This window comes from Manacus candei, unplaced genomic scaffold (assembly GCF_025592945.1).
Source record: "Manacus candei isolate 608988 ecotype Guabito, Panama unplaced genomic scaffold, ASM2559294v1 h1tg000074l, whole genome shotgun sequence".
NCBI classification, from domain to species: Eukaryota; Metazoa; Chordata; class Aves; order Passeriformes; family Pipridae; genus Manacus; species Manacus candei.
Window position 1 is genome coordinate 2,157,682 of NW_026138122.1, and position 27,490 is coordinate 2,185,171.

Consider the following 27,490-nt stretch of genomic DNA (forward strand, 5'->3'; position numbering starts at 1 on the left):
AGATATTAACAGGTTATAAACTTTCAGTTAGCTTCTGCAACTGGTTTTCACTTTCTAGGGAAGAAAATAATACTCAGGATGCTCATTCTTTATTTTTTTTTTCCTCTCATTTGTTATGTTTTTCTGTGCTCAGTGTTCCTTCTCATCTAATCCATCACAAGTACCCAGATGTTTGTATCTTTCACACACCTTAACCTTTCTTGATGCCCTTTTCTCTAAAGACATTGCCTATCCATCATCTTCTCTTCCTGATTTCTTCAGTTCATGTGTGAGTGTTTCTCTTGCACTAATATCTCTTCTTCCTAATATCTATTCCTGTTTATTCGTGGCAGTTTGTGACAAGCTGCTACCTTGTGCCCTATGTGATTGACTGACAGCAGGGACCATGCTTTGCCTTCCACAGTCACTTGTTTCTGGCTCCCTATTTCATTCATTGCTAATTAGTTGTCCTGGACAAGGTAGCTAAGATGGTTCCCTTCACTGTTTTTTTATGTGCTCAAGTTTTCCTAGGCCTCTATAAAACTCTTTTTTGCTGGAAAATCACCATTTTTCTGTGCACTGCTCACTATTTAAGAATTGATTCTAAGTTCCTGCAGCATATCATTGTCACTGTCTGGAGATTTGATTTCAGTTGTAAAGAGTAGTCATCAAGAGCTCCACAACTTTAACTGTGAATAATTGCAGTTCCAGTACATTACAAGGTTAAGTAACTATAAATTAATTGATCAATGATGATCTACACCAGACAGGATTCTGAGCCATACAAGATGACTTTAAATCAAGCATGCTTGGAAATGTGTATCTCTAGCAGTGTCCTTTTGCTGAGGTTATTTCTCAACTCTCACAATCTGTTTTGATTCCAAGTGTAAAACATCCCACTGTGAGTCAAATTGTCTAGTAGATTCCGTGTTCTGAGTGGATTTAGACAGAAGGACTTTTGCTGATAAGAATTTTAGAGAGTGTTTGGACTGTTAGAGTTTGTGGGATCCTGCTAAATGTTATCAGTAATTCCCTAATCTATTGCAGAATCGATATCTTTTCCCAAATTCTGAAAGTGACTAAATGCCTAACTAAAGGTTATAAATGGCACTGTAATTTCATTGGAACTTGATCGTTATTCACATAGTAATCACCTAATTCCTTTTTATCACTTTCAGCGAATCCTAATTTGCAAGGCTGCGTAGATTCTTTGTTACTAGTATGTACAACTTACAAGTGGATAATGGATTTCCTCATTCAGTGCCAAAATTTGTTAATGGGAATGATATCTCTATGGATACATACCCTTTGAATAGTACTATCTTCAAGTTACCCCTTTCCAAACCCAATGTTCTTGTCATTCTTCAGTCTGTAGCCACATACAATGAAAGAGGGGGTACATTCTCTACTGTGTTTCTCCACAGAAGCTGTAACTTTGTGGTAGTCTTCTTTGGGACTTTGCTGTTACAGAATTTGGAGCAAATAATGGAATCTGTAGTTATGCAACTTCCTTCTCAAATCATTGAGAAGTTCATTGAGGAAGTTTGCATTTGGAAATCAATATGCATCCTGTGATTAAGTGTTCATCAGGATGATGAACAGGACTGATGAACTAGCCCAAGAAAAGTGATATAAAGCACTGGAATCCCTCCATCTGTCAGAAAGCTGCATACTTGATTTTAATTCTTCCATCTTCACCTCTTCTTCTGAAGAAATTGAAAAGTCTTTAATATTTTGTGTGCAGAAGTACTGCATGCTCTTTGTAGACCTGCTAGATAGGAAAATATGAATTACCATACAGTTGTTCAAAATGTTTTGAAAGAGGCTTATGTCCAAAAAGGACTTTTCAAGGAAGTCAGTACAGTCAAAGCACTGTAATGTCAATTGGAAACTGACATCTTCTGGAGAAAAAATTATTACTAATTCTGTCTATGTTAAGTCCGTTCCTACTTACATTTCCTAGTTTAGGTTCATTCTTGTAACATGCACACTGTTACCCACTATTTCCTCTCTGGTTCTGTCTACTGAGCCCTTGGAATTTCCTGTTCTAGAAAATATTTTTTTCCAGTTACTTCAGGAAGGAATTTTTTCTTTTCTTCCATATTGTGTAGCATAGAATAAAAGATTTCATACAGCATTTTGAACTGGCTTTGATTGAAAACTTTGTCTATTTTTTTTTTTTACATTTGGTTTAGTTTGGGGTTTTTTTAATGAGTCATAAACCATCTCAGTCCTGCAAATCCTGATTTTATTTATGTTTACTGTATTCTATTTAAAATTATGTCAGAGAGAACCTTGTTATTTATACCCAAATTTGGATTTTAGCATCTATCCTGAACATAAATAGGATGCTTCCTTCAGGAAGGAAAGCATTGAAAACTTAATATAAATAAGGAAAACAAATTTTAAACAAAAATTGTTGGTGTGATTAAACAGTGTCTTTTCATTCCTTTGAATCAAGTTTCAATCAATTTAACTTACAGTCTTATAGGGTAGATAACATCATGGGTACCTTGCTGCATTTTTTCAATAAAGGTTACATTTTTCTGCAATTCCTTACTGGTATTGAAGACACATTCAGGAGACTGCAGATGCATCCTCCTTGTAATGCGCCTTATGATGTTTCATCCCTTGAAATTTCAGGAAATTTGCAGATGCAGAAAATTTAGATAAAGATAAATAAACTTAAGATAAGCATCCAGGTCTTTGATACTGGTTCAAATTAAATATTTCATCCTTTAGTATTTTGACTACTGATGATTTTAATATTTAATAGTCTTTCTTTCATCAATAGTTTAAAATATTCCCTACTTTGTTTTAGAAGTTTAACTATTTGGAAGAAAATTTCTCTACAATTGGCAGCCGTCTCTATTTCTATGTATCTTACTAAATTGCCCTCTGATCTGAGGATGAAGGACATTTCTAACTACTACTTTGTTAAGAAAATAAAGTATTGAGTCATGGACAGCCATTAAGCAAAATTATTAATCAGAAAACACTTTACGTAGTGGACGAGAAGCATCTCCAATTATGTCAATTATGTTTCCAATATTTCCAGTTATGTTTCCTACTGTAAAACAAACTGACATATCATGCAGCTTTCTTCGTAGCTTTAGTGATACCCTTTATCTCTTAAAAGATAGAGGGGGATAACTTGTTGAGGAACCCGATCTAGTAGGAGGTGTCCCTACCCATTGTAGGGGTTTGAAATTAGATTATCTTTAAGGTCCCTTCCAATGCAAGTAGTTCTGTGATTCTATGATAATCTGCAAACATTTTTAACCTTTTCTTATAGAGTGATATTAGACCATGCTTAGTAACACCTTCCCATGATTCTGATTAGCGATTCTGATTCTTTTCTTCATTATTTTCTCTGAAAATAAATATAAAAATATATTCTTTCCCATGTCCTTAGGCAGTAGCTTCAGATCATGTGTCTAACTGAAGCTGGCATATACCAGTTACTGTTGACAGGATTTACTGCTGAAGAGTGCCAGTGAGACAACCTAAGTGGTAAAATGTGTTTTTTAAATGTGTTATCGACATAATGAAAATAGTTGGCCCTCCTGAAGCTAAGACAGAGTCAGAAATATAGGTTCACAGCCCAGAAAGCCAACTGTATCTTGGGTTGCACAAAAAGATATGTGGCCAGCTGGTGAAGGGGTTTGATTCTTCCCCTTTACTCTGCTTTGGTGAGACCCCACTCTAATCCAGTTCTGAGACCCCAGCACAAGAAAGACACAGACATGTTAGAGCAGATCCAGAGAAGGGATGCAACAATGGTCAGAGGTCTGGAGCACTTCTTCTACAAAGAAATTCTGAGAGGGTTGAGTTTATTCAGCCTGGAAAAGAGAAAGCTTCACAGAGAACTTATTGCAGTTTTTAAATATACAAAGGAGACATAAAAAAAACACCAACCAAAGAAACAAAAAAACAACCAACCAAACAAAAAAAAAACATCAAAAAGCCAACCTGAGAAAGACACAGTCACTAGTAACAAAACAAGGGGCAATGGTTTTAAACTGAAAGAGGGCAAATTTAGATGGCACATAAAGAAGAAATTTTTTATCACAGACATTGTGGTTGACACATCATTGCAAGTATCAAGGCCATGTTGGATGGGACACTGAGCATTGTGATCTAGGGAAAGATATTCCTTCCCATAGTGGGAGGCTTGAACCAGATGATCTTCAAATGTCCCTTCCAACCCAAACAATTCTATGATTCTTTAAAAAGAATTCTTCCCAAGAAAGCGCTTTTCATATTGTAGACTGAAATATCTGGTTTTAGTTACCTCACCTAGCATGTTCTGAAAAGTGACCAAAATGTTTGCTTATCAATTCAGCTATATTTTAGAAAAGCTATTATCTTCAAAACAAAACAAAAAATTGCTAGAGAAACCTTTAATTAGGGCATTGATTGACCTAGGAAATATCTCCTTTACTCTTGAGCTGAAAATCCATGAAATGAAGAGGGACTCAGACTAATTTACACTTTGTTGCATTTCTTTCATGCAGTTGTAGTGAATAGTTGTCAATTCCTTTTATCTTCCAGTAAAGCATCTCTAAACTGTGTTAATGTTAATTGAAATAGAGCTTGCTTTCCATGAACTGCAATAACGCAATGCCTTTATATCAGTGAGAACTATTAGCTTAAAATACTTGGCATTCCATAATCCATGTGTGCAATACTGGGAAGGTTACTCTAGCTTGTCCCTCCAGTGTCAGGTCTGACTGTGGTTAACACAGATGTGCAGAGCAGAAAGACAAGCGTGTCGTCCAAAATTGCAATGATATCATAGGTCAGTTCTCCAGGGACTGCTTTCTACATTCCTCATGCAACTGCAAAAGTATCTTAGAAAACAGTCTTCTACCTTAAAGCTTGGCAAGAAGAATTACAGTCCCTGACTCAGAATAGTCTTTAGGTATGATACTTCTTACCTTCCTTTTATGTAAGACACACAGTTAGGTCAAAATAAAGGCAAAGATCCTTCTTCCTCACCAGGCAGATGTAATAAAAAGTGTTACATTCCTTTTCAAGGAGTGTAGCAATGTAAATCCTCTGCTGTGAGGGATGGGAGATACAGGAAGTGCATTGATTTATTCTTTTTACTGTACTGATCACAAGGCACAACGCAGTTCTGTAAGCCAGGTTTCTGCCAGCTTCTTCCTCCAATGGTGATGGAAGCTCTATGGACTGCATTTCTAAAGGCTGACTTTATGAGACAGAGAGAGAGAGAGAGGAAAGGCTCAAAGGAAAGGGTTGAGAGAGAGTGTTTATTTTCAAAACCAATTAGGTGCGTCTTTTGAAATAAAAAGAAGGCAGATACTTAAGAGGGTTTGGTGGTTTCTTTGGGGGTTTTTTTGGTTGGTTTTTGTTTGTTTTGGGTTTTTTTTTAAATCTATGTGGGTATATTTCTGAACCTCTAGTTTTCCAAAGACTTTGATATCATAGTAACATAGAGTCACAGAATGGCTTGGGTTTGAATGAATCTTAAAGATCATCTAATGTGCCACACTGGTGTGCAAATGTCATTGACTTGTAAGTGACAGTACCTTGGACTTTTTATGACTTTTTCTTTCCTTTTGGAATTGTCATCATTTCAAATGTTCAGAAGTCTGTAGGCTCCCTTACACTTTATTATGCAGATAGAATCAAAGCCAATATTTATAACCGTAATCCACCACTTCTATCCAACTGAGAATTATTATTGCAATCACCACTCCATCCCCCATGTACAGATATCATAACTTTAATCCAAGTTAATAAAACTTCTCATCTGTAGAATGGGGCTAGTAGACTGCTTTCCCATATTATTAGAGGATTTAAAACAAATGAGAAAATATGCACAACTGAATCCTCATGGCACTTTAAGCCACCAGAAAGCACTTCCCCGAGGTGTTTTGATGTTCTTCACAAAACCTGCATTTAACTATAAATATCACTTTCCAGTTTAATAAGACTTCAAAAGCAAATGTGAGCAACCTAGTCCAAGAAGGGATTCAGGATCTAAGTAATTTATTGGATCTTTCTTTTTCTTCTTTCTTTTCTTTGTTAAAGAATTATTTAAGAGATTTTTTAAAGTCAAATGCTACTTCATTGCCATGTGTGTGACATGCTAATAGTCAACCAGTTTCTTTTTCTGTGCTGATCTGCATAATTTCTGTGGGCCTTCTGTTATTCTGTCAGGCCACGGAGTTTTTTTTCTAGAGAAAAATAGAGTTATTGTATTTTGAATGGAAGCACACTGGAAAAAAAGCACAGTTGAGTAAACCAGTGAATAGTATTGAATACTATTCTTCCATCTGAAGAGTGAGAAAAGATTTTAATTTATTCAAGAAACACAAGTGTGGTACTTCTGAAATAAGACTAATATACTGGTATCAAATCTGCATGAATTAATCTCTTCGTTACAGCTTATAGTTCTTGCATGAGCAAACGAATCGGGTGAAATGAGGCTGTAGTATTTCTAGCAGAGAGAATGTGGGCTGGCACTTGTTCCTCAACTGTGCTGTTTGCCACAGGCTGAATGCCCTCCATCTCTTTTTCCTTGTTTCCTTCACAGGCATCTGTTATGTCTGTTCCAAATGTTTGGTTTCCCCATGCTTGACAGAATATTGTCTTGAGTTTTGTGTCCCTCTGGAACAAATAATGAATAAGAATGGTAGAGTAAGAGTGGTAGGCAAGAACAAGTTTTTGAAATACATGAGGGTAATATTGAGGTAATTACCTAGGTCTATTTGATACTAGATCACCTTGGACTTTTTTTTTTAATCATACTAGATTGTATCTAATTGCTGGTTTTATTTCTTCCATCCGGTATTTCTGTATGGTCTTCCTATCTTAGATAGCTGTCAGACCTCTGTTTCCATAGTATCCAAGTTCCTCCCACCTCTACTATATTTCTCCTCCTTACTGCACTTGTCATGCCACTACTTGTACTATTTTAACTGAGACAAAATAAGACAGTAATTTACCTACGTAAGGTTGCAAATCGAGTTGGAATGGGAACAGAAGCTTATGCTCCCACATTCTTTGCTATGCCTTATTAAATTCATATCTTCTGTATAGATAAACTACTACTGCTTATCTATCACTCTTTGGGGATGTCGAGGGAACTCACCTGTCTGTCCCTTCTTGGAAAAGAAATTCCTTTGTTAACAATTCAGTATAAATATGAATTGTTTCTTCTTCATGCCTGGACTCTCCTTGAGGAGCGGAATATGCTGATATTTCCTACAAAAGAAAAATGGTGTAAAGAAATATTCATATTAGTTTTTCAGTAGCATAAATTTTTCCTCAATTATTTTGGAGAATGAAAATAATTGTGTCTGAAATATGACCTGGAGATTCAAGAAAGTTTGGCTTTGTTTGTCATCTTTGGTGATCCACAAATAGTTTGTCATAAGTTACCTACCAAATTTTTTTTTATTGCTTTTTCATTCATTAGCAGTGTCAACACTGTGCTGCTTCTGAGCTTCAGCTCAACAAATCACTCCTGCTTAAGGAAATTTATGAATTTATATATTAGCAACCAAAGTCAATTGGAACCAAGCAAGTACTTAACTGTTTAGTCAAAAACAAGACTTTGATTTATTCTTACAATTGATGTCCTCTTCCCTTGTGAGTTGAAGAAAAGGATTACAGTCCATTCAATTTCAGCCTCTGTGATTATTGGTGTTTTCAGATCCAGTTTAAGTGGCTTCAGCTTTGAGAAGGTTCAACTGAGGTATTTCAAAGATAGCATTTGGTGGCAAGTTCCAGAGGACAATTAGCACAGAATGTTTAAAGAGAAAGAAAATGTTCTCTTTGAACCATTGCAGTTTATTTAAAAAATAGTTCCGTTCTTGCCTAGTGTCTTAGGAGCCTTATTAGTATGTAATATTCTTTGCTTACAGACATCAGTGTTGCACAAATTCTAAAAATAGCATGGTGATGTAAGAAAGAGATATAAGGGCTCAAAATCGCAGGAGTTGAAGGAAAAAGCTGAAGACTCTAGGAACGAAAGAGCAACAGTGATTACCAGAGGAATTAGTTTAAGTAGGGTAAAAAGGAAAAAAATCAAGTTCTGTTTCCTTCCCACTCTGTTTTCTCTAATAAATATTTATAAATTTTTTTCTCAATTTCCATGGAGATCATATCCAAGTATCCAGATGTAATAGCTGCCATTTAGAAGAGTAGCTGTTACTAGCCCTCTACTTCTTGATTCATCCAGAATTATTGTCCCTCAGATATTCCAGTGTACAGAAATCATCTTAGGATACACGATCACCTTGAATTCTGTTTATGTGCTTTATAAATTATTACTAAAAGAGATAGTGGTGATCTGTAAAGTTATCTCACTGCATCATCTCTGTATTGAACATTTGAAGCAAATATACATATTAAACAATGTTCTTCTATTATGAATTTCTTTTTTCCTTTAAATAGGAATTAATTACTATAACCTTAATTGAATTTTCTTCAGTGTGATCCATGATGGCAAATAAACCAAATGTCATTTTGTAATATGAATACTTGGTTTGCTCCCTGTATAATAAATTGTGCCTTCAGAGCTCTTGGAGAGCACATCAGTCTAGTTAAGACCACGAACCACCTAGTGTAGACTCACTTACTAGTCTAGCGTGGACTTATGTGCTAGTCTACAGTAGTGCTTTTGCTGTTATAATTTATATGAGCTAATTATATTAAAGTAGACTGATGCCAAATCAGATAAGCCTTCTGTACCACAGATGGCACTGATTTAACTTTGTTTTGATTTTTAATACAATATGTCTGTGTTGAGAAATCCTATGTAATCACAATATATGACAAACTATAAGTGGCTCCTCAATATGTCTAACAGAGGTAGGCTCTGAATGTTTGTAGACTTCAGAGTGACATCTCCTTGAATGTGCATTTAAAATAAAAATTAAGCCATATGAGTAAATAAGAAATAAAATAATTCAGTGGTATTTCCGCCTTTATGCTTAAGAGCATTTCATAAACTTTTTTTAGTTTTAAGAAACAAGAACAATTTTCTCTTCATGAAGAAGAGCAGCTGGTTGGCCAAAAAAACTGTCTGAGAGACTCATCTCCAACATAAACTGATTTTTTTTATATTTAACCACCCCCCAAGAAACCCTCAAAGTACAGCCTCTTTGATTTATTAAGCAATGTAACCTCTTTTGTAACATCCAAGGAATGGAAATTGACATCCTGTGCACATCTTTTTTCTTTTTTATGTTCCTCTGTGTTATTGTACAACATTATTCTCCTTAACATTTTTCTCCAACATGTCTTTTTCTTTTCTGCTTTCCACTTAAATGAGTTCCTAAAATGGCCTTGTCTTCATCTGTTTTTTCAGAGAACTGCATTCTGCTGTATGTATATCAACTCTTCTCCTGTGCTTCCTTTAAAGGACTTACTTGTAACTGGATTTCTTCCACTTTTGCTGATGCCACCTTCTTGTTGTAGTCTTTTCCCATAGATGGGACTCCCACTCCCAGATCATTTTCTTTCCACTTCCTGTTGTTGCTCCTGGTTAGCAGATCGTAGTCATTCCTCGTTTTTACTTTAGTGCTTCCAAGTAAATAGTAATAACAAAGGCAAATGGTAGTCAGAATCAATCCATTAAAAAGTATAATAGACACAGTAGAAAAGCATCATAGACACAGTATATAACAACTCCAAATTTCTCTCCTTCTAAGCAGAATTGCTAGTTTAAACCGTCAGTTTCAAAGAGATGTCATTTAAATGTGTGCCATGTACCATTAAAAAAAAAGGGAATATAAAAGAGAGAAAACTCTCTCTGTAACTACACAGAATATTTTGTTTAAAAGCATTAAAGGAATTATTTTTGTATTATCAATTTTAATTATTAATCTACAGCCTTACTTCATTTTATGTATTAGGAAGAGAAAGTTTATATTTTAGTGAGTATGTATAGACACCACGTATTAATGTATGCAGGATCTGAAAAGAATGACAGAAAGCCTATTTAGCTGTATTATTCTTTCAAAGGCTTTCATCAGTGGAACAGTTGCATACCATTCAGTCACTGATGGAATGTATACTTGACCTTCAATCATGTGGAACACTACCATTACACCTGGTTTCCAAAGGATTAAGTGGCTGCCTCTGAAATTACACAGCTATTGTACCTGGTTAGGGAGCAAACTATATGTTCAGTTGTTATATTGAAGGTGTTGTGTTATGACAGTGTGTGTACTCGTACTATGGACTTTTTGTTTCAAGTTGAGTCATTCTGATCTGATAAAAGAAACACATTATAGGATCTGAGAGAAAATTTGTTCTGCTGAAGTGGTTTAAATCAAATCAGTATCAAAATTGTTTGTTAACAGCACAGAATTAGGTGGTAGTCAGTGAATTATACATTTGGGACCAATAGCAACAACAAAAACATTTAGCTCACAACACTAAGCACTTACAAAAGCTTAGTAAACACCTGCAAATTTCCAGACACCTTCTGTAGCAAATCCCAAGACAATACAATTCCCACCTACACATGCTTGCACACACAGCTGCACCCACATCACATCCCCTTACAGGCTCTGAGTGTTGCAAACCTGTTTTCTGGCTCTCTGGGCCCCCACCACGCACTTACCCCTCCTGCTAAGGAACAGGCACTGCGGCTTTACCTGCTCCTGTGCTGCCCTGCAGCCCATCGACCCACACACCAGTGGGGAATCCCTCTGCACAGGTCACACAGGCACACCTGGAAGTGGGGTTCCTCCACAGAAATAGCCCACAATGGGGTGCATGTGCCCTGCAGCAAGACTGTCCTGCTCCGGGTTGTTCTTTCACACGCAGCACTTCCCCGTTACTTTCATGAGGGGCCCTCAGTAACCACAGACACTACAAAGGAAAAAATGAATGGCTTCCTTCCTGATTTAAAAAAAACACCCAACAAACCAAACATAAATTCATTTGTCTCAGATATTTTTAAGATCAGTTTAAGCAATAATGGCTGAACAAAATAAAATGTGCAACAGGAATGTGTCTGACTCTCTTTTTTCGAGGTATTCTGATTTTAATTTGGTATGATAAAAATCAACATACACAAAACAGTAAGAGATTATCTTACACAATACCAGTGTTTGGGTGCTCATGTTTGGGTTTGGAGCATAAATATGGATTTAGTAAACATTCCTTTCTTTGTCTTTATAGTGGGAGACATAACACATGTAAGATGGAGCGATGTAGTGTGGTGGGAGAATATGTATATCTTCCTCTAAAAAGGCAATGAAACTTAATTGTACTGTTATACCTCTGATCTTTGTCTACCAAAAAACATATATGCCTTCCCTGGAAACCCTGACACATGCAGTTACTTTCTAAAGAACATAATTATTTTTAGAAATATCACCCTTAAAAAGGATATTGTCCATTCCAGGGAGAAAATGCTCGACAATAGCAAGTGTAATCCTGTTCAGCAATTTTAATTAGAAGGTTATCTTTTAATTAGTTATTATTGTTTTCTAATAATGCCTGTTAATAATAGAAACTCTCATTCACTGATATGGTCTTCCTCAGTTCCTCTTGTTAATGTTTAGAAGCTATTCACAGTGGTTTTTCAGGTGCAGATAGCAATGAACTTTGATTAATTATTGCTTCTAACATGTTACCATCCCCATTGTTCTCTGATAGCTCATTTACTTGAAATTGAAGTATTGAGTTGTTTGCAATGTGGTTGTTTCTGTTTTGAGACTAATTTTCTTATATTCACCATTTTTTTTTGTCTTCCTTCTTTATGTTCATATTTTTTGTCCACTATTTCTTCTCTTCATTAAAGCAAGATATATTTAGCTGGGCTGCTTCCAGATATAGCTCTATTAATGCCATTTCCAGTCAATCTCACCCATGTGTTGATTTGTGTTGAGAATTCATTTCTAACAAGCAAGAAATTCATTTTGCAGGTCCAAATAAAAGTGTGTATTCAGGAGGATTGAACGTTTTTGCATGTTCAGCTCTTCATTTCAAATCTTATAAATTCAATATAGATTTGTATGGGCAAGTTTGAACATGGTATTCTGTGTTTTCTAGTTGTCCTGTATGAACTGGTTATGCTAAACTGCCAGAAGCCAGACAGTTTCAATCTGATTAGTGAAGCATATTGTCAATATTTTATAGGCATAGGGTGGGTTTGTTTTTTTGTTGTTGTTGTTTTTGGTTTGGTTTGGTTTGGTTTTTTGGGGGGGGGGTATTATTATTATTTCTTTATTCCAGGGGTTTCTTCTAAAAATGCGTGGATGAAAGGCTCTTTAGTTCTATAAGTTCTTCTGAAAGTAGGGTTAGTTTATTATTCAAAATAGGCAAATTACTTTCAAATATCAGTTTTCACTTGGATAACATCACAGAATTTGAAGCACTATGTTTCCGATTCTGAGATCTGCACATATTTTGCTTGGTTTAGAGTTGAGTAGGGAGGGTACATATATCTAGATTAAAATTTTTAGTGACTCAAATTAATGTCGTGGCTGCATCTTAAGAGTCCCATATGATCTGTTCTAAGAACCAAAGAGTAAGTGGCTTATCAGACCAGACCCTTTTTCTAAACTAGATAATGTTATTTACATTATTACAATTATTACATTACATTACAAGACCTCTTCTCTACCTACCTGATTCGTTTTTCAATCCCCTTCCTCAAGTTGCCCTCAATAGAAGAATATCTGAGAATTAAGTGGAATTTCTTCTCCCCATGGGCACTAGCACCTAGTTCTCTATCACAGAGGAGGCTCTCAGGAGTTTGGTAAAGCAACCTGGGTTATTAATATGATATTACAGGAAGAAAAAAAGTCTTTTGTTTGAAGTTATGTGAAAAGAAACAGAGTTGAGATTCAGCAATTCTCAGTTCTTCATTCTGTGCTTAATAAAATATGTCGACTACAAAATAGCTTGTTTCCTGAAAGAATACTGTAACATTAAACATCAAATAAGGACAGTAAGTAAAAATACACTACTTCTTAATCTGGTGCCTGATTTCAGCTCAGTTTGCCTGTTGCAGACTTTCCTACCCTCATATAACTTCATATCATTCTCCTGCCAGGAAAAAAATCTTACATGTTTGTTTCTCGTAAATTAATGGAGCATTTGTAGATATAAGAAAAATTAAAAAAAAAAAACCTCAGGGAATATATATGGATTTATAATTTTGTATGAAACTGACAAGATTTCTGGTGAGGAAATATTTATTCCTTCTTCTGCACTGTCGGTACAGACCACATTAAGAACCTTGGCTGCATTTTCAGCTATGCTAAAGTGCCTTCAGTAGGGTTATTCTTATTTATATCTTTTGAGGCACAACGCTATTAGGACTGTTATTCCTGTCCCTTCATCAGCTAAATTAGGATGAATCCAACTGTACTGAGCTGGTCCAAAACCAAACAGAATTAAAATTGCTGAGGTGTGTGTAGCCCATATTCATATTCCTCTTCTGTTGATTTGGAGAGATAAGAGGTGGAGAGATTGATCTAAATGAGTCAGGAAAACTATTTATAGTCAGACTGCTTTAAACTACTTATATTGAGACTGTTGGCCAGCCATCAGTCTGTTGATTGACACATATAAGCAATTAGAGCTAAGCAAAATTTTAGCTTCATTCCATACAGACTTCATCACTGTTTTGAAAAAAAGAACATTCAGACAGCTTTAGTTTTCATTCTAAAGTAGAATGAAAAGCAAACTGTGGAACTTCAAAAATGATTGTTGAATGGGATCATTGTTCCCTGGCAGTCTTTGCTAATGACATTACTAATTATACCTTCTCGAAACCAGTCTAAAGGAACACAGGTAGGATGTTGATAATCCCTTCATCCATTAGTTGAACTCTGCTGTGAAAAGAATTTGAAGCTTAGTTCTTTCTAGACTGTCCTTAGAGACCAAGTTTACCAGAAAACCTGTGAAAGGTGGAGTTATTGTTAGCATAATTGCTACATGTGTAGTTTGGGAGGGACGATTGCAATATTAGTCCTGCTGACACACACTGCTGAAACAGTTGTTCTCATAACCAACTGCTGGAGGGCGTTGTCTTTACCCTGCTTTAATAACTCTCAAGCCAGGTGCACCTCATTCCATTAAGGTTTTTGTTGTTGTTTCAGCATAGCACGAGAAGATTCATACTGACAACAAAATAAGTATTTAGTAGCACTAAGTTTTAGTCATTCTTACAGCCTCAAAATATGTGTTGGTACCTGTCAAACTCTGGTGTAACTGAGCGGGATGTGTTTCTGACAGCACCTGTAGAGGCAAAATTACAAAGGTATCCTAGAAACAGCTGCTCTTGGAAGCTTTACTGATCTCTTAATATAAATTGGTAAGCAACAAGAATATCTACATTTGAGAGCATGGGATGGCTATGGCAGTCTTTTAACTTGCACCATAGATAGCAGATTTTACCTCTCACAGTCACAGTGGCCAGCAAGTAATCCAAATGGATTATTTGAATTCTGGAATGATATTAAAGGAAGCGAGAAAGGTACAGTGGCTTCATTTTGAATAGTTTGAACTGGTAGTATGAGGTGTTAGCCGAATGTGTAAATTAAAGGTCAGTAGGGACTCGTTACAACTTGTCAATTCAATTAACCTTTTGTTAACTACATTTTTGGCCACACACTTATTTTTCTGGTTCCTCATCTTTGCTTGCTACAGTTTAGGATGTGTAGGATGCTAGAGCTTATGGAAATTTATTTGTTGCCCTCCTCCAAATTTCTGGCTCAATTGGGTGTTTTCAGTTACAGTTAAATTACTCTGATAAAAATGTTCTCAAAAATAGGTTAGCTGAAGAGTATGTGAAAAAGCTTTATAGCAGATGTCATTCATTATCGTCTTGGGTTGTCTGCAATACTGCATGAGGAATAGATTCTAGAAGTTTGTTTGGATTTCATTTTATTGAAAAGCCAAAATGTAAGAAAAAACCAGATACCATAAGGAACAGTTTCCACTGCAGAACATTATGCAAGCCTGACTTTAATGATGAGATCCTGGCTGTGACACTGTGAGCCTCTCACACTTTGCTGCAAGATCCTGGGGTCATTTTATGAAGAACTAAAGCTTGCAGACTGTAAGGAAAACCTGCATGCACAAAAGGCCTTTATCGTCCCTGAATGCATTTCTATCTAGTTGCTGAAATGCACTGATAAGCAGGCACTGGTGGTCAGGGGAGGTACCTGATTTTATTAGGCAGTCACATTAACACTCTGCAGAATATAGGTAGCACAAGAGAAAGTCTGCTCCTCTTTTGGCATTCAGGTATTCTTTTGTGGCTGTGACCCAGACAAAATTTTGGAGAAATGAAAAGCACAATTTCAGTCTCTTTCCTCTCAAAATTTCCACAGAACCATAATTGTTCACACTGGCATACCACATTCTGATAAAGGAGTCCATTTCAAAATGCTTACTGTTGTTCTCATGGACTCTACTTTTCTTCATTTTCTGCTACTATTACTGATGCTTTTTCAGTGTTCCATAAGATTCACTGCTGTCATTTTCTATAACTTTGACTTAAACACAAAGTTACCTGCATGAAGGTAAGTCTTGGCTTTTCAGTATTAATGCCATAATTAACTCGGTGGAAATCCATCTATAATATACCACAGACTAAGCAGATACCAAGCAGTTTTCTTGGTAAAAGATGGAATTTTTTAGGTGTAGTGGAGACAGACAAACGTAGAATTTTTTCGTTCCATTTAGTGACATTTTCTCAACCTCATGTCGAGAAATATACATGTTCAGAAAACAATTGAAAGCATCTCTTTGGAGATCTTTTAAAATATGAAAAGCAGCTATCAGTGAAGAATGCGACTATGTCACTAAGAATGAAGTAGTGATGGAGGTTGTTGTATAGGTAGAGAAAAATAAGGAACTTACGCTATTTAAGACAGGACAACATGAAAAGGGATGTAATGGGACCAGCATGGGGATCTGCTGGTTATGTACCTTCCTACAGCACGTTCTGCCAGGAATGTATTCCTTCTGTGTTTCTGTTGATTTCTGATAGAGGGTCCCAGTGACGCATGCTTAATTTCATGCAAAATTTGTCTGTGGATGTAGGTGAGTTCATTGAGACTGATTAATTTTCATCTTCCTGTAACTGCAAGACTGTATCTGTCTTTGTGCGCTAAAAGTGAATCCCCACTGTTATTTCTTAAAATAAACATGCAAGATTCTGTTTTTTCTTGCTTTTGCAATTAGCATGCTAGACATGATTATACATAAAATGCAGATAAAAATTCATTCATCTGTAATTATATGATCTCATTTGGCATCTAAATTTAGGACAAGAAATCAGTGATTAAATTTTCTTTCCAAGTCTTTGTTTATCAGCTACAGAACAAGCTTAGTAATTACCTCTTAGTTATTATGAGAACTGTGACTTCAATATTACATTCCTAATTGGTTTTAGTTAAGGAAATTTGTTTTTATAGATCACTTAGCTGACTCTTTCAGGTTGAGTGATTCTCCATTGTTTTCAGTGTATAAAGGAGGGCCTATACATTATGTTAAAAGAAATTCATATTGTCCTACTGGTACATACAATAGGATACATACAATAAGCATACCTGAGTACACATAACCTTTTCTTATACGAGAAAATGTTTTATAAATATTCACAGAACCCAGCAGAGATATGTAGTGTGCCAGAAACTGCCAAGAGCTTCATTTTCAAATTAAAATTAGTTTAACTTTATAACTGTGGTGAGATAAATGCATCCCGTGTGTGGAAACGTCATATTTATCTTCCGGTCTATTGTACAGTCAGAATCTGAATGTTTTTAACCACTACCTCACAAGTCTGTTGTTAGGGGAATTGTATGCCTGGAGCTGAATTAAACACAGGTTTGTGCTTAAATAAAAAAGATTTAATATATGATGCACTGAACAGTCTTACCACCATAAGCCATTCTACAGGGAGTCTGCAAAGGTGAGGCATGAGCTGATTCCTTATGCACACTTGCAGCAGCAGCACTCCCATGATCATCAGCATGGATGCTCAGCCCAGCGTTGGATCCATTTCCCAGCCCGGCTCTGCTGCCTGAAATGGCCCCTGAGCATTCATGTCCGTGGTCGATGGATTGCTACAGGATAACGCTGTGATGTGCCTCATGCCCAAGGGAAACTTCACTCCCTACAGGGAGTCCTGTCCCGTCGTTCCTACTACTAGCCCGTTAAACCCTTTCTGCAGCTGGACCTTCTTGTCCTCCACACCAGGTCATTCCTTGGTCACAAATTACCAATGCTGAGCAGCTAAAATTTGATTTCCTCTTCACTCTATTGGGTATGCCATAACTCTTGTAATCTGACCATGTTTACCAGATTTTCAGAGGATCAGCAAAATGGCAACTTTATGGCAGAAGGCTACTCTTTTAGCTTCTAAGCATGGGGACAGAAGAACTATAATCTGACAACACTTGATAGAAACTTTCTACCAACTACCTAATAACATAGGTTTTTCTTTTTTTTTTTTTTTTTTTTTTTGGTCCCCCACTGTATCTCGGTTGTCTGAAGTGGTTGAATCGTTTGCATAGAAATTTTTAAAATCCTATGATTTTAAACCAGGTTTTCTTCTCCTATCTTACTTTCACACAGATGAGATCTGGAAAACCTTTACCAGCTGAACAATCTTGCTTTGGATACTTCATGATTCATCAAAGTGCCTCTTGTTCTGACACTGACACTGATCTGTCTCTACTCCATCACTGGTATAATTTTGTTTTGAAGAGTTATTTGGTCTTTATTAGCAGACAAAATAGAATCCAGTGATGGTCCATGAACACTGCTCTTTGGAATAAACTAATCCCACGACCTGATGTATTGATATATGTAACTGCTGACTATTTGTTTTACAAATCAGGATTTCTATTTTTGCATTTGAACAAACTGTGCCAAAAATGAATTAATTACTTCTTGAGATGAAATAAATTGACTAGGTGCATGAAGTAAGTTGGTCTCTTGTGAGATCATTCTAAGTGTATGAAAGTTGTGAGGGTTTTTTGATGAAACAATATTCCAAAATGTATGCAAATTTTAACAACTGATGTGTCTTAGTGAAGTGTAGTGTAGTCATCACTGAAGGGTTTCAGCTACTGTCACATGAGTAGTCCTGAATTCAATGTGGTTGTGTCAACAATTAGACAAATCCATTATAGCAAAAAATAAGATAATTGGAGATTAAGGACCAGGAGTTGTGAGGTCACTGGTAATCTTTATCTCCATTGACTTCAACTGGATACAAAGAAAGTTGGCATTTTTTTTTATTATTAAGCATTACATCAGCTGAAGTTTAAACCACCGTTATGGTGTTAATTCAGAATGACCGAAAAGCATTTTATAGGCAATATGAAGCAAGAGTTGTGGGTTTTTTAAAAGGACATCAGCAAAAGATCTATTTGGGAATAAGTACTTAAAATAAGAGGTCTGTAATGTACTGCAGAAAGAAACCTTAAAAAGAAGAAGCTTGACAACACACTGAGTTCTCTGTTTATGAGGTTGTACAGAATATGTATTCTATTAAGTAAGAATTACAGCTTAAAAATTATATTATGCAAGTGCTTCCTATTTTTTGTAGTGGAAGGCATTTTTCGTACTATTACAAAAACTGTCAGTATGCTTACCCAAATCATTCCACTTAGAAGGATGATCTGCTTCCTTGAAATTAATACATTTGTTTCAGATTTATTTTCAAGATGATTAATTAAAATAAGCAAATTTTAGGGTTTTTTTATTATTATTTTTTATTTTTCTGCAACAATACTTATCTAAGTTTGCTTTCTTAAGTGTAGGTTAATGCAGTTGAAAATATTTATCAGAAGTTTCAGTGGCTTTAAAATTAAATAAATGCTGTCATGTTGATCTGTACACAGAGAAAATTACAATTTCAGTACACCAGAAAAATCAGAACTTAATTCTAATAACCACAAGTCAAGTTGTTGAAGCTGGGAAAATACACTTTTCTTTGTACTAGCCAATAAAACAACAGCTTTAGAAGCAAGATTACTTTGAAGGTTGCATCATGTGTAAGAAGTGATGGCTTCTACAGAGATCATGTAATGGCATGAAACTAAATAAAATATCTTGGATGATCCCTGTAAACTTTGTGTTTTGCTATAAAGCAGATAAACTTCTGAAAATAAGGTGAATAGGATGGTTGTACTACCTATATTGTAATAAGGCAAGCTCTGTAGTAGAATAACAGAAGAATACTTGGACTATAGCTTTATCATATTTTAAGGGTGACAGGTAAATTCACACTTCCAGAAAATTGGATGTAGTAAGTCCAAAGTGTTACAAATTAAGACATTTTCAAAGGGATGGAATATTTTCAGGCAGTAATTTAAAAAAAATATATGCCAATGCTATATAAATACATAAGTCTGTATAGATATACAAAGATATAATTAGATGTTTATAAATATATATCTAGAGAAGAGCGAGGGATGGCAAGGACAGGATACCGTAGGAGTGAACCTCTTCCTAATCTCTCAGAAAAAAATATGCTGGCATTGTCTGTTTGTCAATGGGGCTTTAATGTCTTGAACTCAAGGGGTTAAATAATTAAGTACTATAAATTGCTATTACTTTTCTGAAATCATTGTAGACATAGAGGAGAAAAGGATCTGCACCACTGATTCTTCCAGAATAGAGTATGAAAGAGTGTGATATCTTTCACATGTGTGCAAAACAGGAGTTAGAATGAGAAAAGGCTTATCCAGGTGTTCCTCTGCAAAGCACAGTGTTCCCAGTGCTCTGTCTATAGTGCTTTGTCTGATGTGCTGACACCAGTATTGTTAAACTAAAAGTCCAACTGTTATATTCCCCCTCATTCCAAAAAAGCTGAGTAAGAGGTTGGTGCTAGGTATTTATTTTCTGTCATCTGTAAGATTAGTATTTATTTTTGAACAGTTTGTTGGTTAACTGCTGCCGTAGTAACCAGAATCAGTGCTACAGAGGGACTACAAAATACAGTTGATACCTACTTCATAAAATAGTTGCTTTAGAAAGATTTCTTGCTAGGCTCTGTAATACAAAATGAGCTGAAATCCAGGCAGGAAAGCTGGGGTGGGGAGGAATGTATATTACAGCAAGCCTGCTTCTTGGAAACCTCAAAAAAGGAACTGAGGGACTGAAAAAATTGCACTCATCTCTTGAACGTACCTGGAAACGAGAAAAGAGCATGGTACTCGGTACTAAAGAAGCTTGCAAACTGTACTAAGTAAAAGATTTTAAATGACAGGAATTTTTACCCTAAACTAAATTAGTTGCAATAATTTTAACAGGTGAATTTTATTTCCAAAGGTGCTGTGATCGTCTCTAGGACTTGAACCCACTAAGTCGTAAGGTATGTTATTTATAATCTCTGTGATAAAATAAACAGATCTAAATATATCTTCTATTATTGTTTGTAGTTATGTTGCAAGACAGTTAAAAATTGAATTGTTTTAGTCTTATGTTTACAAATGTTAGGAATAATTTTCTCTACATGGAAAAGGTGAGAGGTATGTATATTTTGTTCTTTTGGTTGGCAAGTAGGTCACAGATCATATATATGTCATTATTCTTAAATGGATGGAACAGCTTTAACTAATTCATGGACTGATAAGTCTTGTCCTATTTGTCACATCCACTCTTAAATCATGAAATCTGAAAAAGAAAAATGCAATCTCTTCATGATTATATTAAACCTTTTTTACTGAACCTTCATTTTGACACATTGTGTAGCAAAGCTCATGTTCCTGTAACTCATTATTTTAGAACCTCACCTTTCCATTTTTTAAAAAATAAGGCTCTAGATCCAACACTGTGGAGGGAAAAATTAAAAAAAAAAAAAAAAAGGAAGAAAAAAAGAAAAAGAGAAAAGGAGAGAGAAGAGAAGAGAAGAGAAGAGAAGAGAAGAGAAGAGAAGAGAAGAGAAGAGAAGAGAAGAGAAGAGAAGAGAAGAGAAGAGAAGAGAAGAGAAGAGAAGAGAAGAGAAGAGAAGAGAAGAGAAGAGAAGAGAAGAGAAGAGAAGAGAAGAGAAGAGAAGAGAAGAGAAGAGAAGAGAAGAGAAGAGAAGAGAAGAAAAGAAAAGAAAAGAAAAGAAAAGAAAAGAAAAGAAAAGAAAAGAAAAGAAAAGAAAAGAAAAGAAAAGAAAAGAAAAGAAAAGAAAAGAAAAGAAAAGAAAAGAAAAGAAAGAAGAGAAAAAAAACAAAGAAAAGAAAAAAGAAATTACAGAGACTCAGGAATTAGATAGCAAATGAAAATGTAGCTCTGTGACGCTTATTTTCCAACTGGGATTAAAAAACAACTGTCTTTTTTGGTGCCCAACATGAGGTGCAAAGAGTTGACATAATGACAAGTCTGACCAATGCATGCTAAAATAAATTTTTCTTTTCCCAGTAGTATTATGTAACAACTCGCTGTATGTATTCCCTGTGATGTTATTTATCCTTCATGGGGCCTGGGCTGAGATTATAATTTTGTTTTAATTCTAGTATTGGTTTATGATATGATAGTGTCACTGGTCATGAAACTCATCCAGTATGGGTGTTCGGTATTGCAGTCACTCTGAACTTTGGGAGTCATCTGTTGGAAACTATTAATAATTACACCTTTTGTGTTCTCTTCTTGGAGAACCAACCTATGGGGGCACAATATCTTCCTACATTTTCCTTCCTTCCTTCCTACATTTTCCTTCCTTCCTTCTTCCCTCCCTCCCTTCCTTTTTCCTCCAGGGGGATTACAGTAGTTTTAGAGAATATTAAAGATTTTTAATATCTTTTGAATACCCTTGAAAACAAACTGGTCATTTTGCTAGAATCCAGTATGCTTCTGAATATAGATCAGGTCTTATTTACAACATTGAACTTTGTTTCGCCTTACACTATGGCTTCAAAAAGTCCACTAAACCATAAGAAAAGATCATGATGGTACCATCACAGTACTTTCTATTCTTAAAGTTCCCAGTCTCTGTTCTAGCACCTTTTAACTTTCTTTGTTTTATTTGCTATGCTACCTCTGTAATCCTCTCTGTCACAAACCTACTGAAAGAATTGAAAATTCAGTACCAACATTTAAAACAAGTCATCAGAACTGATGTTTACTGCATCTGTGTTTTCTCTCCCCTAGCTCTTTTTCCCCATGCTTTGCCTGTGCTCTTGATTTAAAAGATAAACCCTTGGGTCAGTTAATGGTTCATACCATTTATGCAGTGTGATACAGCATGAAACTCCTGTTATGCTGTCCTCTTTTCCATTAGCACTGCTAAAAAAAAATACGATAAATAATAGAGGGAGAGAGGAATAGCTCCCCACAGATTATACAGAACAAGCCAAGGAGCAGTTCTCCACATCTCTCGTTTCTTTCTTCAGTGAGACCAGGGCATAGTCATGACATTGAAAAGCAAGACTGGCAAACTGCTAATACACCGCACTTAACAGTGTAATTCTCAAACCTGAATGGGATTTCAGGCCATCAGAGAGTCTGAGCTCCCAGGGTATACAGAAATGGCAGAGTGCTGTCACCAGTAATATCATAAAGCCTTATATGTAGAAACTGGATTGTGCTTCAATCAAACATACCTGAACAAAGAGAGTTCAAAACATAGCCACTTTATTTATTTATTTTGTTTTCACAATGGTGGAAATGCAATAGAATGTGTAGGTTTGTTGTGGCTTTGCTTTTTTGATTTTACCAGCCTCTGTTAAGAAGCACACTATTAGGTATTTTTTCTGCGGGGTTATGCTTTTAAAAGTATCCTCCAGACTATCTTTACTGTCTCTCCAGTGTTATTACCTCAATTAACTTTCAAAAATTGGACTGCAGTAATGGTAAAAATTATCAAGTAGAGAACATAATTGATGTTAAATATTAAACCTGTCTACTTAAATAGGGTTCGGGGGGGGGGGGGGGGGTTAGATATAGTGGCTTGTTCTTCTTCTGCAGATTCTTTATTTAAATGCCAGTTTTGATGAATGCCTGTGACTTCAAAAGTCACATCTAATATTATTGCACTAAAACCACTGTCTTAGTAGAGTAGGAACAAAATAAGCTTTTTTTTTTTTACTTTCGTAAAACAGTATGCTGTTACAACACAGTTTAAGCTGATATGTCTCAAGGTACTGTGAAGTAAATAGAAGTTGTTGATCATTTCTTTCATTCTTTCAACCATTTTATAGGACTTCATGGAATTACAGAATGGATGAGGATGGCAGAGCTCTCTGGACACAATCTAGTTCAGTGTCCCTGCTCAAAGCAGGATCAGCTAAAGTAGATTGTGAAGGAGATTTTACAGTTAGATTTTTAATATCTGCAAGGATGACAACTCCACAGTCTCCTGGGCAACCTACTCCAGTGTTCAAACAACCTCACAGTAAAAATTGTTTTCTTGTGTTCAGACAGAATTTCATTTATTCCAGTTTGTGACTGTGTCTTGTCTTGCCATTTGGCACTACTGCAGAGTTTAACTTCACCTTCTTCATTCCCTTCTGATATGTGTTTATACACATTGATAAGATCCCACTGAACTTTTTTTCTCTGAGATAAACAGTCCCAGTCACTGTTAGTCATTCCTCACATGAGAGATGCTCCAGTCCATCACCTTCTTGGCACTGTGCTGAAGTTGCTCTAGTATGTCCGTGTCAGTTGTATTGGAGAGAGCAGAGCTGTGCACAGCCCTCCAGGTCTGTCTCACCAGGTATGAGCAGCGGGGAGGGACCAGCCTCTATCTGCAAGCAACACCCCTCCTGATTCAGACCCTCTTCTTTACTCCAGTGTCAACGCATTGGAATATGGTCAGTTTGTCTCCCAGGATCTCCAGGTTCTTCTCTCCAGACCCGGTTGCTAGCCGGTTAATCCCCAGCATGCACTGACTCTTAAAGTGTCATTCCTCCCCAGTTTGCATTTCCCTTTGTTGAACTTCATGAAGTTTCTGTTGACCACTGCTGCAGCCTGTTGACACTCCTCTAAATGGCAATACATCCATCTGATGTATTAACCCCTCCTTCCTGTTTTGTGTCATCTTCAAATTACTGAAGTTGAGCTCTTTCCTGTTTTCCAGGTCTTCAAAAATGACTTAAAGGGTGTTGGCCCCAGCGTCCACCCCTGAGGTGAACCAATAGTGATTTCTTATGGACCTTGGGCTACTGACCAAAATACTTTCAGCAGTTTAAACAATTTTCAGTACACTGTAGTATGTGCTTATCTAACCCATTTTTCATCTGTTTGTACATGGGGATATTATGGGAAACAATGATTAAAATTTTAATGAAGTTGGGGTAAACAACATCCACTGCTCTCCCTTCATCTGCCAAGGTCATCATCCCATCATATAAAAAATGCAAGTTTTGCTGAATGTCTATGACTTCAAAAGCTAATATTATTTCATATCATATCCCCTCCATAAATCTATGATGACTACTCACAATGAACTTCTTATCATTTATGGATTTGGAAAAGATTTCCAGGATTCTTTATTTCATTTGCTTATAGTTCCCTAGATACTCCTTCTTACAAGTCTTGAAGATAGGTGTGATCTTTACATTCTCCTACTCTTTAGGGTCGTCTCTTGTGAGCATCCTGTCAGGCCTCTTGCACTGGTATCGTCCTCCACCAAGGATAACTCTTCATTCTCTTCATTGCTCCAGACATTTCCTCTGATCTCGTGGGTTTTAGATTCCTGAAGACTCCTCTTGCCAGTAAAACATGAGGGTGAAGAAGGCGCCAAGTCAGACTTTACTGTGTTCTTTGTCGTGAGAGCCCCTTACCCATTTGAACATAGGCCCACACTTTCCCGAGTTTTCTATTTACTAATAATCTACTCGTTGAAGCCTGTCTTGTTGCCTTTCAAATCCCTCGACAGATATAACCTCAGATGGGCTTTTGCTGTCCTAACCCTATTCCTGCGCCCTCTGAGAGTGTGCCTGCTTTCACTTTCTGCACGCTTTCTTCTTATATTTGCTTTTAGTAAGGAGTTAATCTATCAAGACCTCTCACTCACCTGTATTTAACTTCTGCATGTGGTGATGGACCACCCCTGTGCTGGGGGGAGATGGTCCTTGAAAATCAATCAGCTTTTGCCCCCAAAAAGCAATGAAAAAAGAGTGAACACAGGTGGATCTGCTCAAGAATTCTTCAGAAAATGACAAGAAAAGTAATTCCTAAATAATAAAGGATTTTATTTTTACTGTTCAGAATAATCTAGATTTAATTTATGAGTCTTGTATACAGTCTACTCCATATTCTTTGTCACATTCTGTAGGTGTGTGTAAATTGTTTTTAAAGAACTGGCCTATGTTTCACATTCAACTCCAGCTTTTACTCAGGTAGGATGAAAGGAGGCTTTGGAACTTTCTGAAGGAGAAATCTTCCTCTGTGTTGTCCCAAACTAGCAGGTGATCTCCATTGGTTAGCACAGATATGTGGATTTGGGTTAGCATGTTTTCAGGAATTCTGCCTTTTCCTCCATCACTGGTATTTAGAGGCTTAGATACTGTTCCTGACTACTTTTCTACTTCAGATTCTCCTAGTTTTAAGGAGTTTTCTCTTTCTTCAGAGAAGTGATTGGTCAAGACCAGGCATCAGTTCTTGTCTTAATAATCATTTCAGCCCTGTTTCCCTTATTCTGACTCAGAAACGCCACCTCTCTGTGGTATTAGCAAATTCTAGTTTCTGGAGATCTTGACCTTTATCCAGCTGATTTATCCCTTGATCATATTACCTTCCGTCTTTCTCACATTAAAGATCAAAGCTGTTTCAATTTGGTCATACAATCCTGATGCATTGAAATCTGAAATCTTAGTTAATCTTCCTCTTTACACTGTAAGATACAAAAATACCACACAATTATATATAATTATCCTGAGTATTTAACTTTGGTCATACACAACCTAGCTGATTCTGAGAATTTTATGGCAACAATTGAATAAAACTTTTCCATTGTCTTTCTAGGAGATATTCATAAAGCCTTTACTTTTTATCTAGACTCCTCTACGTGTCTATGATATTACATTTCTGAGAAAACTTCCTTGTTGCCTTACCAGAGGTGTTACTATGGAAATCACAAAAAAAGAAAAGCACCCTTTCCCATGTATTTTGAGTTCTGTAGTAGATATATTCTAGACATATTAGTGTCTTCCTTCCTCTATCTTGCTAAAATTCATTTCTGTGTCTGGTCATGGAGACCCATGCACCAGCCAGTGATCTGTCTGCACTGGATTGGATGAAAACATTCCATCCGTATCTCAAAACAATCTATTCAGTTGATTTTCAAAGTATGTTCCACTAATCTTTCACATTTCCTGCATTCATCTGACCTGGTGTATAATGAGAGATGGTATTGTAATTCCTGATCCTAGTCAAGTACATTCTTAAAATCCCGGATATTGTTGATCTTCCATTCGAAGTCACTGATGATAAATTTTGCATGATAGGAAACTGTTTTTAATGGTTATGCATCATGCTTCAGATGCACTTAACTATCACTTCACAACTGGGCTAAGTACAATCTTGTATCTTTTTTAGAAATACCTTCAGTTTGTGCAACTTTTAGAAAAACTGCTAATGATGGATGAAGACTGAACAACAGATAATCCACTTGTCTAACAAATTCTGAGATGCCATACTGTATGCTAACTACTGAAACACCTTGCAAAATTAGACAAGAACTTTACTGGTGTTTTATTTCATCTATTTCTCAGTATGGATTCTTTTTTTCTTACATACATAGGTATTACACTAGCTCTCACCCCTGTGCATGTATTTTCCTGCTCCATATTAAAACTCATATGCAGTACTTGTAAAAAGGGGACATTCAGAATTTTGGGGATGTTTAAGAGTAGTGCTCTGTCACTCTATAAATTTCAATAGGGACTGAAATAAGAAGTTAATATTATTAAGAAAAACCCTGTTCAATGTATCTTCTGCATGGACTGACCATTATCTGGTTGCCACCTGGTACTCTCCATGATATCTTAAAAAATTCTAAATTTCCCTGTCTTCATTATAAACATCTTGTAATATGACACCTGAATTCTTTATTTGTTTATATGCCTTTTCTCATTAAAGAGAAGACCATGGTACTGGTGTGAGTTTGCATTGCATCTGGTTACATGTTACATTTTTCTATTAAAGAAAGATACTGTAAAAAATGGTACTCAACAAAGTTCTTATGGAATGCTAGCTATAATGTTAGTGAAATCTTTCCATGACCTTTCTCAGATAAGATTCTCTTTGGTTCAGAAGAAGACATTCATTTTTGAATTTGTATAAAAAAAGGACTTACAGGTTTATGTATGAAAAGATTTAATTTTTAAAAAAGATAAATACTATGTTTTAATCCTGACAGTTTTATTGGATCAATAAGTACAACAGAGCTGCATATTCAGCAAAAACATGTTGCCTGGATCATGAACTTCTCAGTCTCTGTCTTGTTTACCAGGTGATATTTATGGCTTTATACTCCTTTATAATGTCGTCACTGATTAAGTGCTCATGTTTCCTTATCCTAAGACGTGGTTGAGTATATTTCAATAAAAAT

At 36.1% G+C, this 27,490-nt stretch overlaps 1 protein-coding gene across 4 annotated transcripts in view; it reads left to right on the forward strand.

Annotated features, from left to right (window-relative positions):
• The window catches only part of LINGO2 (leucine rich repeat and Ig domain containing 2), a 479,491-nt gene that overhangs the window by 289,484 nt on the left and 162,517 nt on the right, over nucleotides 1-27,490 (forward strand). For 2 of the 4 annotated variants that reach the window (XR_007907985.1, XM_051809028.1), the window contains exon 4: nucleotides 20,275-20,317. The exons of 1 other annotated variant lie outside the window; for it this stretch is intronic. The gene's annotated coding sequence lies outside the window, so the exon portion shown is untranslated. Of the gene's footprint in view, nucleotides 1-20,274; nucleotides 20,318-20,818; nucleotides 27,392-27,490 lie in introns of those variants that run through there. One more of the 4 variants, XM_051809030.1, reaches the window with a different exon arrangement.